This window comes from Phyllobates terribilis, unplaced genomic scaffold, assembly GCF_046119375.1.
Source record: "Phyllobates terribilis strain yellow unplaced genomic scaffold, ASM4611937v1 Scaffold_1__5_contigs__length_1240528914, whole genome shotgun sequence".
Taxonomy (NCBI): Eukaryota; Metazoa; Chordata; class Amphibia; order Anura; family Dendrobatidae; genus Phyllobates; species Phyllobates terribilis.
The window spans coordinates 328,781,269-328,795,006 of NW_027362761.1; positions in this window are offsets into that span (position 1 = coordinate 328,781,269).

A 13,738-nucleotide genomic window follows, 5' to 3' on the forward strand; every position below is an offset into this window, starting at 1 on the left:
ACCGTCATGAGAGTCACCCTAGAATCACCCTGGGAACCAATGTAATTGAAAATTGTCTTGCAGAGGTGATTCTCATTTTACAGCAGGTTGCCAAGAACGCCAGTTCCGGCCAGCAGCGTGTGCTCCAAAAAGAGATCTGGGCACTGATGAAGCGGCAACAGGTGGAACTATCTGGTGGTGAGATAGGTAGCGTGAGAATGTGTGACCCGTTCCCTATTGCCATGCCCCCAAAAAGTGAGATGATGATTTGGTGCCGGGCAGCTATTGGTCTAAGAGGTAGAGACTACCAAGCAATGGTAGAACCCGTCTACTCAGACAGTAGGCCCACCATTTTGACAGCACGGGGGGTGGTCGATGTACGCCATGGGAGGGTGCCCGTTCGCATCATAAATATCGGTGAGAGAGAAGTACACCTGCCCCGGTATGCCACGCTAGCTAAATTGTTCACCATAAACCAGAATTCTGTACAGGCCGTGGAACCCTTGCCTCCATCTCAACCAGAGGAAGGTAACGGCTCTAAGAAACCAGTGGGGGACTGGTGTCAGCAACTACATCTGGGTACTGACTCCACTCCCTCACACCAGAAACGAGGAGTCTATCGGGTGGTTCAAGAGTACGAGAGAGTGTTTAGTAAACACCCGTTAGACTTCGGGCGAGTAAAGAGGGTAGAACACCACATCCCCACGGGAGACCATCCTCCCATAAAGGAGAGATACCGACCCGTACTCCCTGCACACTACCCACACGCCAAGGGGATGCTTAGAGACATGAAGGAGGCTGGGGTAATCAGGGACAGCTGTAGCCCCTGGGCAGCTCCACTAGTCTTAGTGAAAAAGAAGGACAACACTATGAGAATGTGTGTAGACTGCAGGAAGGTCAACCGTATCACACACAAAGATGCGTACCCGTTACCAAGGATAGAAGAGTCCTTAGCTGCATTAAAATCTGCTAACTTCTTCTCTACTTTGGATCTCACTAGCGGGTACTGGCAGGTTCCTGTAGCAGAGGCAGACCGGGAGAAGACCGCATTCACCACCCCGATGGGTCTCAGCGAATTTAACTGTATGCCGTTCGGGCTCTGCAACGCACCAGGAACCTTCCAACGGTTGATGGAATGCTGTCTGGGACACCGGAACTTCGAGACGGTCCTGTTATGCCTGGACGATGTCATCGTCTATTCCAAGACCTACGAGGACCACCTGAAACACCTGGCAGAAGTGTTCGAAGCTCTGGCAAACTACGGCCTAAAGGTGAAACCCTCCAAGTGTCACCTCCTGAAACCAAAGGTGCAATACCTGGGACACGTGGTGAGTGCTGACGGAGTGGCTCCCGACCCTGATAAGATCACCGTAATTAAGGACTGGCCAAGACCCTCCAGCATAAAGGAAGTGCGGCAGTTCCTCGGGTTGGTAGGCTACAACCGAAGATTCAATCCCGGTTTCACCAAAATGGCAGCCCCTATGCAGGACCTCCTGATAGGTCAATCTCGAAAAGCCAAAAACCAGAAGCCGCCCTTCAGGTGGGAAAAGCTGGAAGAGGAGTCATTTGGCCAGCTGAAGATGGCCCTCCAGGGGGATGAAATCCTGGCATATCCAGACTACAGCCAGCCCTTTATCCTCCACACGGACGCAAGTAACATCGGGCTAGGAGCCGTGCTGTCCCAGATCCAGCAAGGAAAAGAACGGGTAATCGCTTACGCTAGCCGAAAGCTATGACCCACCGAGAGGAACCCTGAGAATTATAGCTCATTCAAGCTGGAGTTCCTGGCAGTAGTGTGGGCAGTGACCGAACGTTTCAAGCATTACCTTGCCTCCTCTAAATTCATCGTGTACACTGATAACAACCCGTTGACACACCTGGACACTGCAAGGCTCGGTGCTCTGGAACAGAGATGGATGGCTCGCCTGTCCAACTTTGAATTCACCATCAAATACCGGGCAGGACGCTCAATTGCCAACGCGGATGCCCTGTCTAGAATGCCGAACTTACCGGACGTAGGGGAAGATCCAGAAGATCTGGAAGAAGTTGAGCTCCCTGCGTTCCACCGTCATGGGATTACCCTGTATTCCCACCGTGTGAAGGACAGGCGCTCCGCGACGTTCAATCCCTTGCCCCACTACAACTGGGCGGAGACGCAAGACAGTGATCCTGCAGTCCGTCTGGTGAAGGAAATGCTGACCCAAGCCGATGCCAGTCTGGACCCAGACGCCCCAGAGGAGACTAAGCAACTGTGGAAGGAGAAAAGTAGGCTGTTCCTCTACAGGGAGAAGTTGTGCCGGAGAATGGTTAACTCTCGAACACATGAGTTGACCTGGCAGGTAGTGGTCCCCAGACGAGACGCGGCTATGATTCTGGAGGCGTACCACAACGGAGCAGGACATTTCGGGTGGAAGAAGCTGGAGTTCTTATTGCGTGAGCGGTTCTACTGGGTAGGCATGAGAGGAGCCATCGAGAGGTGGTGCAGAGACTGTGGACCGTGCCACCTAAGAAGGAAGGACCGTGCCAGCCAGAAGACTCCCTTGCAGCCCATCATCACCCGACAGCCACTGGAACTGGTAGCCCTGGACCATGTGAAACTGGCTCCAAGCAGATCTGGGTATGTCTACGCCCTCACAATCGTAGATCATTACTCCCGGTTCCTGGTGGTGGTCCCGGTCAAGGACTTAACGGCTCAAACAGCAGCTAGAGCCTTCCAGCAGCACTTCTGCCGTCCACACGGGTACCCGGACCAAGTGCTGACAGACCAAGGGCCAGCCTTCGAAGCGGAAGTCTTCCAGGAGTTCTGCAACCTGTATGGCTGCACGAAGATAAGAACAACGCCCTATCACCCACAAACTAATGGACTCTGCGAGAAGATGAACCAGGTGGTGATCGACCTCCTGAAAACATTGCCCCTGGAAGAACGCAGTATGTGGCCTGAGAAGCTGCCTGATCTGGTGGACCTATACAACCACATCCCTGTAGGTTCTACCAACTGTACCCCGGCTTACCTAATGAGAGCGAGACCTAGGTAAGCTGCCTATCGACCTGGATATGGGAGTCCTGACGCCCGAGGACACCTCGCCAGAGGCAGACTGGGATACAGGGCGGCAGCAGCAGTATCGGAAAGTGCAGGAGAGCGTGGAGCGAAGTCTGTCTCAAGCTAGAGAAAGGCAAGAGAGGGCTTATAATCAGTATGCTCCCGCTGTTCCCCTGGTACCTGGAGAGCAGGTCTTGAAGAGGAAAAGACGGCTCCACAAGTTGGACGACCAGTGGGAGAAGGACCCGTACACCGTACTGCCATCAAGCCATGAGAGCCCAAAGATTTGCGTGATCAGTAAGGATGGAGGAGAAACCACAGCCGTTGTCTCCAGAGACCACCTGAAGAAGTGTCCCGAGCAGCTGCAAAGCCCTGAAGAAGAAGATCAAGAAAACCCTCGACCCGCAGAGGAAAGGGAAGAAATGATCAGGACTGTACTCGGAGACTTCCCCCGGTCTTGGACACAAGTAAACGGTGCTGTCGTGGTACCCGTCCTCACCTTTCTCCAGCCAGCCCCGCAAGTGCTTACAGAAGAACCAGTAGAGCTGGAAGAGCAGCCGGCCCAAGAGGCAGAAGAGTCCACACCAGCAGTACAGGGGGATCAACCCTCTGCTAGTAGTGAGCCTGCCGTGCCCCTAGTGAGCCAAAGAGTGCGCAGAAAGCTGCCCAGCCTGCCCATAACACCTCCTACACCCTGTAGTGCAGGACCAGTTAGTGAGCTCCGTAGGTCCACTAGGGTTACCAGAGGCCAGATGCCCGTACGTTGGAGAATCTAAGTTGGCTAATTGCTTTAACTATTTTATGTTTACCTGTTTTGTTGTAGCCGTTGCTAATTATGTTTTTCAGTTACAGATTTCTTTATATGGACTGACAGGTTATGGACAGTGAGTAACCGGAACTCTGTTGTAAATATGTTTGGAGCGTAACCCAGGAATGGACTAAAGACTGTTAAAGACTCGGGGCAGGACAGACCCCTACCTGGTTACGGCTCCCTGTTCTTTGGTGAAATGGACACCCTTATTGCTTCCCGGTTACGGACACGCCGTGACCATCTCATGTATTTAATTGTTATTGTTTATATCCTGTTATGTTTAGTCCGGGAGTACTAAATTTCACTAGGGGGGAATGTGGCACCCCAGGGGTCTGGTTTCCACAGTAATAGCAATATTACGTCTGTGAGCAGGTGGGAGGTCTCCTGGCCAGGAATCCTAAGCATGCCACACCTCCTGCCCAGTCCTGGGAGGGGAAGAACTTCCCCTACATAAACTGGGGCTGAGGCAGGGTTAGGGAGAGGAGTTCCAGACAGAGACGGAGTCTGGTCTGGACACGCAGAAACAGGGACAGAGAGACATCAGGAGCTCTGTAGGAGCCAAGGAGAAGCGCCAGGGGCTGGAGCTGTGCAGAGCTCGCCCTGGGAGAAGGTACTAAAACCGGACACAGGAGTCCGAGGCTGTGGGGACTAAGATATACCCAGCAGCAGAATCCATCCGGCAGGGGATTCCAGGTCCTCTGGCCATAAAAGCCCGGAGGCTCAGTCACAACGAAGGGACCAGCACCGCCATCCCGGAGCGGAGGCTAACAGGAGGCCCCAGGTCACCAGCCATACGGGTGAGCACCACACGGTATACCCAGGGACGTGGGCTACTTGTAACCGCCGAAAGCAGGGTAGCCAGGAAGGGTACAGACTAACGGGAAGGCCTACAACTCCACCTGGCCAGGGGAACTCCGGCTTACTCGCAGACTAACCAGGCCCCAACTACTAGCCAGTACTCCCGGGGGAATTTGCCTTGTACCATCAGTAAAGACCCTGAACTGTACCCTCGCGTCTCCGTGCTTCCTTGTCGCACCATTAGTGCTGGGACATCCACACCATCACTCCCAACATCAACCTCATCCTCTGCCCTGAGGCCATACCCCTCCCGTTGGGGGTTATACCATCCACGCTGCACATCCGTACCACCGGCCTCAGCGGACTGCCCTGCAGCGGCGGCTTCATAGCCGCATTCAACGGGTGGCGTAGTCGGACACTAATACCATTATACCAATAACTGCCACTTAGTTTGACCACCCTGGGCACGGACCGGGTCACCGCCACACGAAGACTACTACCCCCATCGGATCCGGCTCCGGGTATTCCGCGTGCGCACGCGCGCCGCACTACAGCAATGGCCCAGGGGGCGAGTCACATACTCTGTATTAAAGTGCAGCGGGCAGAGTCTGTATCAGTAGTGCAGCAGAAAGAGTCCATATCAGGAATGCAGCAAGCAGCGTCTGTATCAGAGTGCAGCAGGCAGAGTCTGCATCAGCAGTGCCGCAGGCAGAGTCTGTATCAGAGTGCAGCAGGCAGAGTCTGCATCAGAGTGCAGCAGGCAGAGTCTGTATCAGAGTGCAGCAGGCAGAGTCTGTATCAGAGTGCAGCAGGCAGAATCTGTATCAGAATGCAGCAGGCAGAGTCTGTATCAGGAGTCAAGCAGGCAGTGTCTGTTTCAGAGTGCAGCAGGCATACTCTGTATTAAAGTGCAGCGGGCAGAGTCTGTATCAGGAGTGTAGCAGACAGAGTCCGTATCAGGAATGCAGCAAGCAGAGTCTGTGTCAGAGTGCAGCAGGCAGAGTATGTATCAGGAGTGCAGCAGGCAGAGTCTGTATCAGAGTGCAGCAGGCAGAGTCTGTATCAGAGTGCAGCAGGCAGAGTCTGTATTAGGAGTGCAGCAGGCAGAGTCTGTATCAGAAGTGGAGCAGGCAGAGTCTGTATCAGGAGTGCAGCAGGCAGAGTCTGTATCAGGAGTGCAGCAGGCAGAGTCTGTATCAGAGTGCAGCAGGCAGAGTCTGTGTCATAGTGCATCAGGCAGAGTCTTTATCAGGAGTGCAGCAGGCAGCGTCTGTATCAGGAGTGCAGCAGGCAGAGTCTGTATCAGAGTGCAGCAGGCAGAGTCTGTATCAGAGTGCAGCAGGCAGAGTCTGTATTAGGTGTGCAGCAGGCAGAGTCTGTATCAGAGTGCAGCAGACAGAGTCTCTATCAGAGTGCAGCAGGCAGAGTGTGTATCAGAGTGCAGCAGGCAGAGTCTGTATCAGAGTGCAGCAGGCATACTCTGTATCAGAGTGCAGCAGGCAGAGTCTGTATTAGGAGAGCAGCAGGCAGAGTCTGCATCAGAGTGCAGCAGGCAGAGTCTGTATCAGAGTGCAGCAGGCAGAGTCTGTATCAGAGTGCAGCAGGCAGAATCTGTATCAGAATGCAGCAGGCAGAGTCTGTATCAGGAGTCAAGCAGGCAGTGTCTGTTTCAGAGTGCAGCAGGCATACTCTGTATTAAAGTGCAGCGGGCAGAGTCTGTATAAGGAGTGTAGCAGACAGAGTCCGTATCAGGAATGCAGCAAGCAGAGTCTGTGTCAGAGTGCAGCAGGCAGAGTATGTATCAGGAGTGCAGCAGGCAGAGTCTGTATCAGAGTGCAGCAGGCAGAGTCTGTATCAGAGTGCAGCAGGCAGAGTCTGTATTAGGAGTGCAGCAGGCAGAGTCTGTATCGGAAGTGGAGCAGGCAGAGTCTGTATCAGGAGTGCAGCAGGCAGAGTCTGTATCAGGAGTGCAGCAGGCAGAGTCTGTATCAGAGTGCAGCAGGCAGAGTCTGTATCATAGTGCATCAGGCAGAGTCTTTATCAGGAGTGCAGCAGGCAGCGTCTGTATCAGGAGTGCAGCAGGCAGAGTCTGTATCAGAGTGCAGCAGGCAGAGTCTGTATCAGAGTGCAGCAGGCAGAGTCTGTATTAGGTGTGCAGCAGGCAGAGTCTGTATCAGAGTGCAGCAGACAGAGTCTCTATCAGAGTGCAGCAGGCAGAGTGTGTATCAGAGTGCAGCAGGCAGAGTCTGTATCAGAGTGCAGCAGGCATACTCTGTATCAGAGTGCAGCAGGCAGAGTCTGTATCAGAGTGCAGCATGCAGAGTCTGTATCAGAGTGCAGCAGGCATACTCTGTATTAAAGTGCAGTGGGCAGAGTCTGTATCAGGAGTGCAGCAGAAAGAGTCCATATCAGGAATGCAGCAAGCAGCGTCTGTATCAGAGTGCAGCAGGCAGAGTCTGCATCAGCAGTGCCGCAGGCAGAGTCTGTATCAGGAGTGCAGCAGGCAGTGTCTGTATCAGAGTGCAGCAGGCAGAGTCTGTATCAGATTGCAGCAGGCAGAGTCTGTATTAGGAGTGCAGCAGGCAGAGTCTGTATCAGAAGTGGAGCAGGCAGAGTCTGTATCAGGAGTGCAGCAGGCAGAGTCTGTATCAGGAGTGCAGCAGGCAGAGTCTGTATCAGAGTGCAGCAGGCAGAGTCTGTATCATAGTGCATCAGGCAGCGTCTGTATCAGGAGTGCAGCAGGCAGCGTCTGTATCAGAGTGCAGCAGGCAGAATCTGTATTAGGTGTGCAGCAGGCAAAGTCTGTATCAGAGTGCAGCAGAGTCTGTATCAGAGTGCAGCAGGCAGAGTCTGTATCAGAGTGCAGCATAGTCTGTATCAGAGTGCAGCAGGCAGAGTCTGTATCAGAGTGCAGCAGGCAGAGTCTGTATCAGAGTGCAGCAGGCAGAGTCTGTATCAGAGTGCAGCAGGCATACTCTGTATCAGAGTGCAGCAGGCAGAGTCTGTATCAGAGTGCAGCAGGCAGAGTCTGTATCAGAGTGCAGCAGGCATACTCTGCATTAAAGTGCAGTGGGCGGAGTCTGTATCAGTAGTGCAGCAGAAAGAGTCCATATCAGGAATGCAGCAAGCAGCGACTGTATCAGAGTGCAGCAGGCAGAGTCTGCATCAGCAGTGCCGCAGGCAGAGTCTGTATCAGAGTGCAGCAGGCAGAGTCTGTATCAGAGTGCAGCAGGCAGAGTCTGTATCAGAGTGCAGCAGGCAGAGTCTGTATCAGTGTGCAGCAGGCAGAGTCTGTATCAGAGTGCAGCAGGCAGAGTCTGTATCAGAATGCAGCAGGCAGAGTCTGTATCAGGAGTGAAGCAGGCAGTGTCTGTATCGGAGTGCAGCAGGCATACTCTGTATTAAAGTGCAGCGGGCAGAGTCTGTATCAGGAGTGTAGCAGACAGAGTCCGTATCAGGAATGCAGCAGGCAGAGTCTGTGTCAGAGTGCAGCAGGCAGAGTCTGTATCAGAGTGCAGCTGGCAGAGTCTGTATCAGAGTGCAGCAGGCAGAGTCTGTATTAAGAGTACAGCAGGCAGAGTCTGTATTAAGAGTACAGCAGGCAGAGTCTGTATTAAGAGTACAGCAGGCAGAGTCTGTATTAGGAGTTCAGCAGGCAGAGTCTGTATCAGGAGTGCCGCAGGCAGAGTCTGTATCAGGAGTGCCGCAGGCAGAGTCTGTATCAGGAGTGCCGCAGGCAGAGTCTGTATCAGAGTGCAGCAGGCAGAGTATGTATCACAGTGCAGCAGACAGAATCTGTATCAGAATGCAGCAGGCAGAGTCTGTATCATGAGTGCAGCAGGCAGTGTCTGTATCAGAGTGCAGCAGGCATACTCTGTATTAAAGTGCAGCGGGCACAGTCTGTATCAGGAGTGCAGCAGACAGTGTCCATATCAGGAATGCAGCAAGCAGAGTCTGTATCAGAGTGCAGCAGGCAGAGTCTGTATCAGGAGTGCAGCAGGCAGAGTCTATATCAGAGTGCAGCAGGCAGAGTCTGTATCAGAGTGCAGCAGGCAGAGTCTGTATCAGAGTGCTGCAGGCAGAATCTGTATCAGAATGCAGCGGGCAGAGTCTGTATCAGGAATGCAGCAAGCAGAGTCTGTATCAGAGTGCAGCAGGCAGAGTCTGTATCAGGAGTGCAGCAGGCAGAGCCTGTATCAGAGTGCAGCAGGCAGAGTCTGTATCAGAGTGCAGCAGGCAGAGTCTGCATTAGGAGTGCAGCAGGCAGAGTCTGTATCAGAGTGCAGCAGACAGAGTCTGTATTAGAGTGCAGCAGGCAGAGTCTGTATCTGAAGTACAGCAGGCAGAGTCTGTATCAGGAGTGCAGCAGGCATACTCTGTATTAAAGTTCCGCGGGCAGAGTCTGTATCAGGAGTAGTGTTGAGCCACCCCCGTAGTGTTCGGGTTCGGTTCGGTTCGTCGAACACCGGGATGTTCGAGGAACTGTTCGTCGAACTGTTCGTCGAACACCTTAGAACACCGTCGAACACCGTTAAAACCAATGGCAGGCAAACAAAAACACATAGAAACACATAGAAAACACCTGCAAAGGTGTCCAAAAGCTGACAAACTGCTCAGAAGACACTCTCTTTAAAAAAGCCGGCCGGCAATTCAACAGCGGCATACACCGGTACCCGACAATTTAGACAAGAAGGAATAGAGCATCACACATAGATTAGATAGATAGAAACATGTCAGTCACACATATAAGAAGCACAGTGACAGTGTTGGTTACTGCACTTGTCATTTAGTGTAAAGGATTTATTAAAAAAAATATTAGTGTTTTCATGCACCGTCTCTTTAAAAAAGCCGGCCGGCAATTCAGCATCTGTACCCGACAATTTAGAACAGAAAGAATAGAGCTTCACACATAGATTAGATAGATAGAAACATGTCAGTCACATATATAATAAGTACAGTGATAGTGTTGCTTACTGTACTTGTCATTTAGTGTAAAGGATTTATTTAAAAAAATAATAGTGTTTTCATGCACTGTCTCTTTAAAAAAGCCGGCCGGCAATTCAGCAGCAGTACCCGACAATTTAGAACAGAAAGATAGAGCATCACACATAGATTAGATAGATAGAAACATGTCAGTCACATATATATGAAGTACAGTGATAGTGTTGGTTACTGTACTTGTCATTTAGTATTAAAATAAAGGATTTATTATTAAAAAAATTGGCGTGGGGTTCCCCTTAATTTTAGGCTCTAGCGGAGGTTAAGCAGACGGCTGGGGCAGATGTTTGAAGCCTGGGAAGGGGGTAATACCCACGGAGCTTCCCAGGCTACTAATATCAGCCCCCAGCTGAATACATAGCCTTTACTAGCTATTAAAATGGGGGACCCCCCAAAAAAAATGACGTGGGGTCCCCCCTAATTTAATAGCTAGCAAAGGCTAGGCAGACAGCTGGGGGCTGATATTAATAGCCCAGGAAGGGAGCCATGAATATTGGCCCCCTCCCAGGCTAGAAACACCAGCCGTCAGCCGCCCCAGAAATGGCGCATTCATAGGATGCGCCAATTCTGGCACTTAGCCTCGCTCTTCCACGCTGCCCTGGTGCGGTGGCAGGGGGTAATAGGGTTGGGGTTGATGTCAGCTTATAATGCCAGCTGACATCAAGCCCAGGTTAGTAATGGAGAGGCGTCTATAAGACACCCCCATTACTAACCCCATAGTCAAAGTTAAAAAAAACACAAACACCCAGAATAAAGTCCTTTAATTGAAATAAAGACACAATCCTTTATTGTTCTAAATTAAACCATACTTACCATCACGCCCATTCCAGCTGAAGCCAACGATCTCCTGCAATAAAAGAAAAATAATAAAGCAACCTCATCCTTACCTTTCCATGGTTCCCACGACAGCTTCAGCTCTGCTACATCGAGACGTGCAGGAGGTGAGCTGAGTTCATTGGACATGAGCTCACCTTATGCACGTCACTGACAGCGTGGGAGAATTCTCCTGCACTCACCGCTTCAGCGTGAGAATTTTCCCACGCTGTCAGTGACGTGCATGAGGTGAGCCGAGTTCATTGGACATGAACTCGGCTCATCTGGATGTCGTCACAGAGAGACGCTGAGCAGCGCAAGCAAGCCTGCGCTTCTCAGTGTCTGCGGGATGAGAGGCTGGATGGCAGCGTTCTGCTGCGGTCCAGCCTGTCATCTCGATGTAGCAGAGCTGAAGCTGTCGTGGGAACCATGGAAAGGTAAGGATGAGGTTGCTTTATTATTTTTCTTTTATTGCAGGAGATCGTTGGCTTCAGCTGGAATGGGCGTGACGGTAAGTATGGTTTAATTTAGAACAATAAAGGATTGTGTCTTTATTTCAATTAAAGGACTTTATTCTGGGTGTTTGTGTTTTTTTTAACTTTGACTATGGGGTTAGTAATGGGGGTGTCTTATAGACGCCTCTCCATTACTAACCTGGGCTTGATGTCAGCTGGCATTATAAGCTGACATCAACCCCAACCCTATTACCCCCTGCCACCGCACCAGGGCAGCGTGGAAGAGCGAGGCTAAGTGCCAGAATTGGCGCATCCTATGAATGCGCCATTTCTGGGGCGGCTGACGGCTGGTGTTTCTAGCCTGGGAGGGGGCCAATATTCATGGCTCCCTTCCTGGGCTATTAATATCAGCCCCCAGCTGTCTGCCTAGCCTTTGCTAGCTATTAAATTAGGGGGGACCCCACGTCATTTTTTTTGGGGGGTCCCCCATTTTAATAGCTAGTAAAGGCTATGTATTCAGCTGGGGGCTGATATTAGTAGCCTGGGAAGCTCCGTGGGTATTACCCCCTTCCCAGGCTTCAAACATCTGCCCCAGCCGTCTGCTTAACCTCCGCTAGAGCCTAAAATTAAGGGGAACCCCACGCCAATTTTTTTAATAATAAATCCTTTATTTTAATACTAAATGACAAGTACAGTAACCAACACTATCACTGTACTTCATATATATGTGACTGACATGTTTCTATCTATCTAATCTATGTGTGAAGCTCTATTCTGTCTGTTATAAATTGTCGGGTACCGCTGCTGAATTGCCGGCCGGCTTTTTTAAAGAGACGGTGCATGAAAACACTATTATTTTTTTTGATAAATCCTTTACGCTAAATGACAAGTACAGTAAGCAGCACTGTCACTGTACTTCATATATATGTGACTGACATGTTTCTATCTATCTAATCTATGTGTGATTCTCTATTCTTTCTATTCTAAATTGTCGGGTACCGCTGCTGAATTGCCGGCCGGCTTTTTTAAAGAGACGGTGCATGAAAACACTATTATTTTTTTTGATAAATCCTTTACGCTAAATGACAAGTACAGTAAGCAGCACTTTCACTGTACTTCGTATATATGTGGCTGACATGTTTATATCTATCTAATCTATGTGTGAAGCTCTATTCTTTCGGTTCTAAATTGTCGGGTACAGGTGTATGCCGCTGCTGAATTGCCGGCTTTTCATGTTTCACTGTTGGCACTGTTCCCATCGATTTGGGCAATCACTGTAATGCCACAACCACCATGGCTGTGGCATTACAGTGAGTGGCAGACAATCCCTGCATGATTGGTGCTCTAAATAGCGCCAGACATGCAGGACACGCTTTTGGTGCACGAACAGTTATCGAACATAACCTCGAACAGCCGAATTTTTTGCAAATCGTTCGGGTTCGTCGAACAACTCGAACACCGCCCAAAACAGCTCGAATTTGAGATTGGCGAACAGTTCTAGTCGAACACCGCTCATCTCTAATCAGGAGTGCAGCAGGCAGAGTCTGTATCAGGAGTGCAGCAAGCAGAGTCTGTATCAGGCTATGTGCCCACGATGCAGAAATGAAGCAGAAAAGTTCTGCAACATTTCTGCATCTCCCTGGCAGATAAAAATCATGCAGATTGTGCATGCGTTTTTCCTGCAGAATACATGCGGAATACATGCGGATTCACATGCGTATCCACATGCGTTAACGCATGTGTTTCCTCATGCAGACTGACAAGCACTTTCCAGGCGATAGCATCACTTGGAAAGTGCTTGACAAATAGGTCACACTGTATAAATCCATGCAAACGGCATGGATTTATACAGTGTGACCGTAAAAATAAAAAAAATAAAGCTATACTCACCCTCGATGCCGCCGCGTGTGCTGCAGCGCTCGTCCTGGCTTCTTCCGGGTTGCCGGCACATCGCGAGACAGCCTGCGGTCACATGACCGCGACGTCATCTCAGGTCCTTGAAGGAGAAGCGCTGCCGGCAAGCAGAGAGAAGCCGCCGGACAGGTGAATATAAACTTTATTTTTTATTTTATTCTTTTTTACAATGGTACCAAGGTCTGGATGAGAGTCTCCTCTCGTCCAGAACTGGGTACCATCCGCACATAGAGACGCATAAAATCCGGTTGTACAAATGTAGAGACGCGGATATTATGCGTCTCTATGCAAGTCAATGGCGGCGCTTCCCCTGCGCTTCCGCAAAATTAATGAACATGCTGCGGATTTATTTGCGCTGCAGAAAAGCTGCGGAAAAATCCGCAGCATGTGCATTGACATTGCGGAATGCCATTGGGGACCATGGGGTGCGGATTACCATGCGTTTTTGATGCGTTTCTGTAGCGCCCCGAGGGTTCGGCCGCTACAGGGGTATTGCACCTCAGACCAGAGGTGTGATATTCCACTCCCAGGTAAGGATGGAGTATGGACCAGGGCTCAGTTAGCTGCATACAGCACACACACCCCATTTCCGAGGGACAGCTCAACGGTGCTCCCACTAGACAGAAGTGCAGGCACGACCGACTATGTCCCTGCCTGGAGTGGGGAGGGGGGTGGAACACCCAGTGCTATAGGGGCAGATAGGGGTTGGTTCCTGAGCGTAGGAAGGAGCCCATGGGTTGCTGGTCACCTGGGCTCATGGTCAGAGGGAGGTATAAAAGGTGGGCACCATCTTAGTTCTGGGTCAGTTCAGTCAGAGGAGAAGACAGGGAGTAGAGGCTCTGTAGGAGCTCTACTCCAGGAGGGCCTAGTGAGAGGCCGAGGAGGAGGAGAAAGGGAGCTGGGATTTTGGCTCATCTCAGCTCCAAGAGA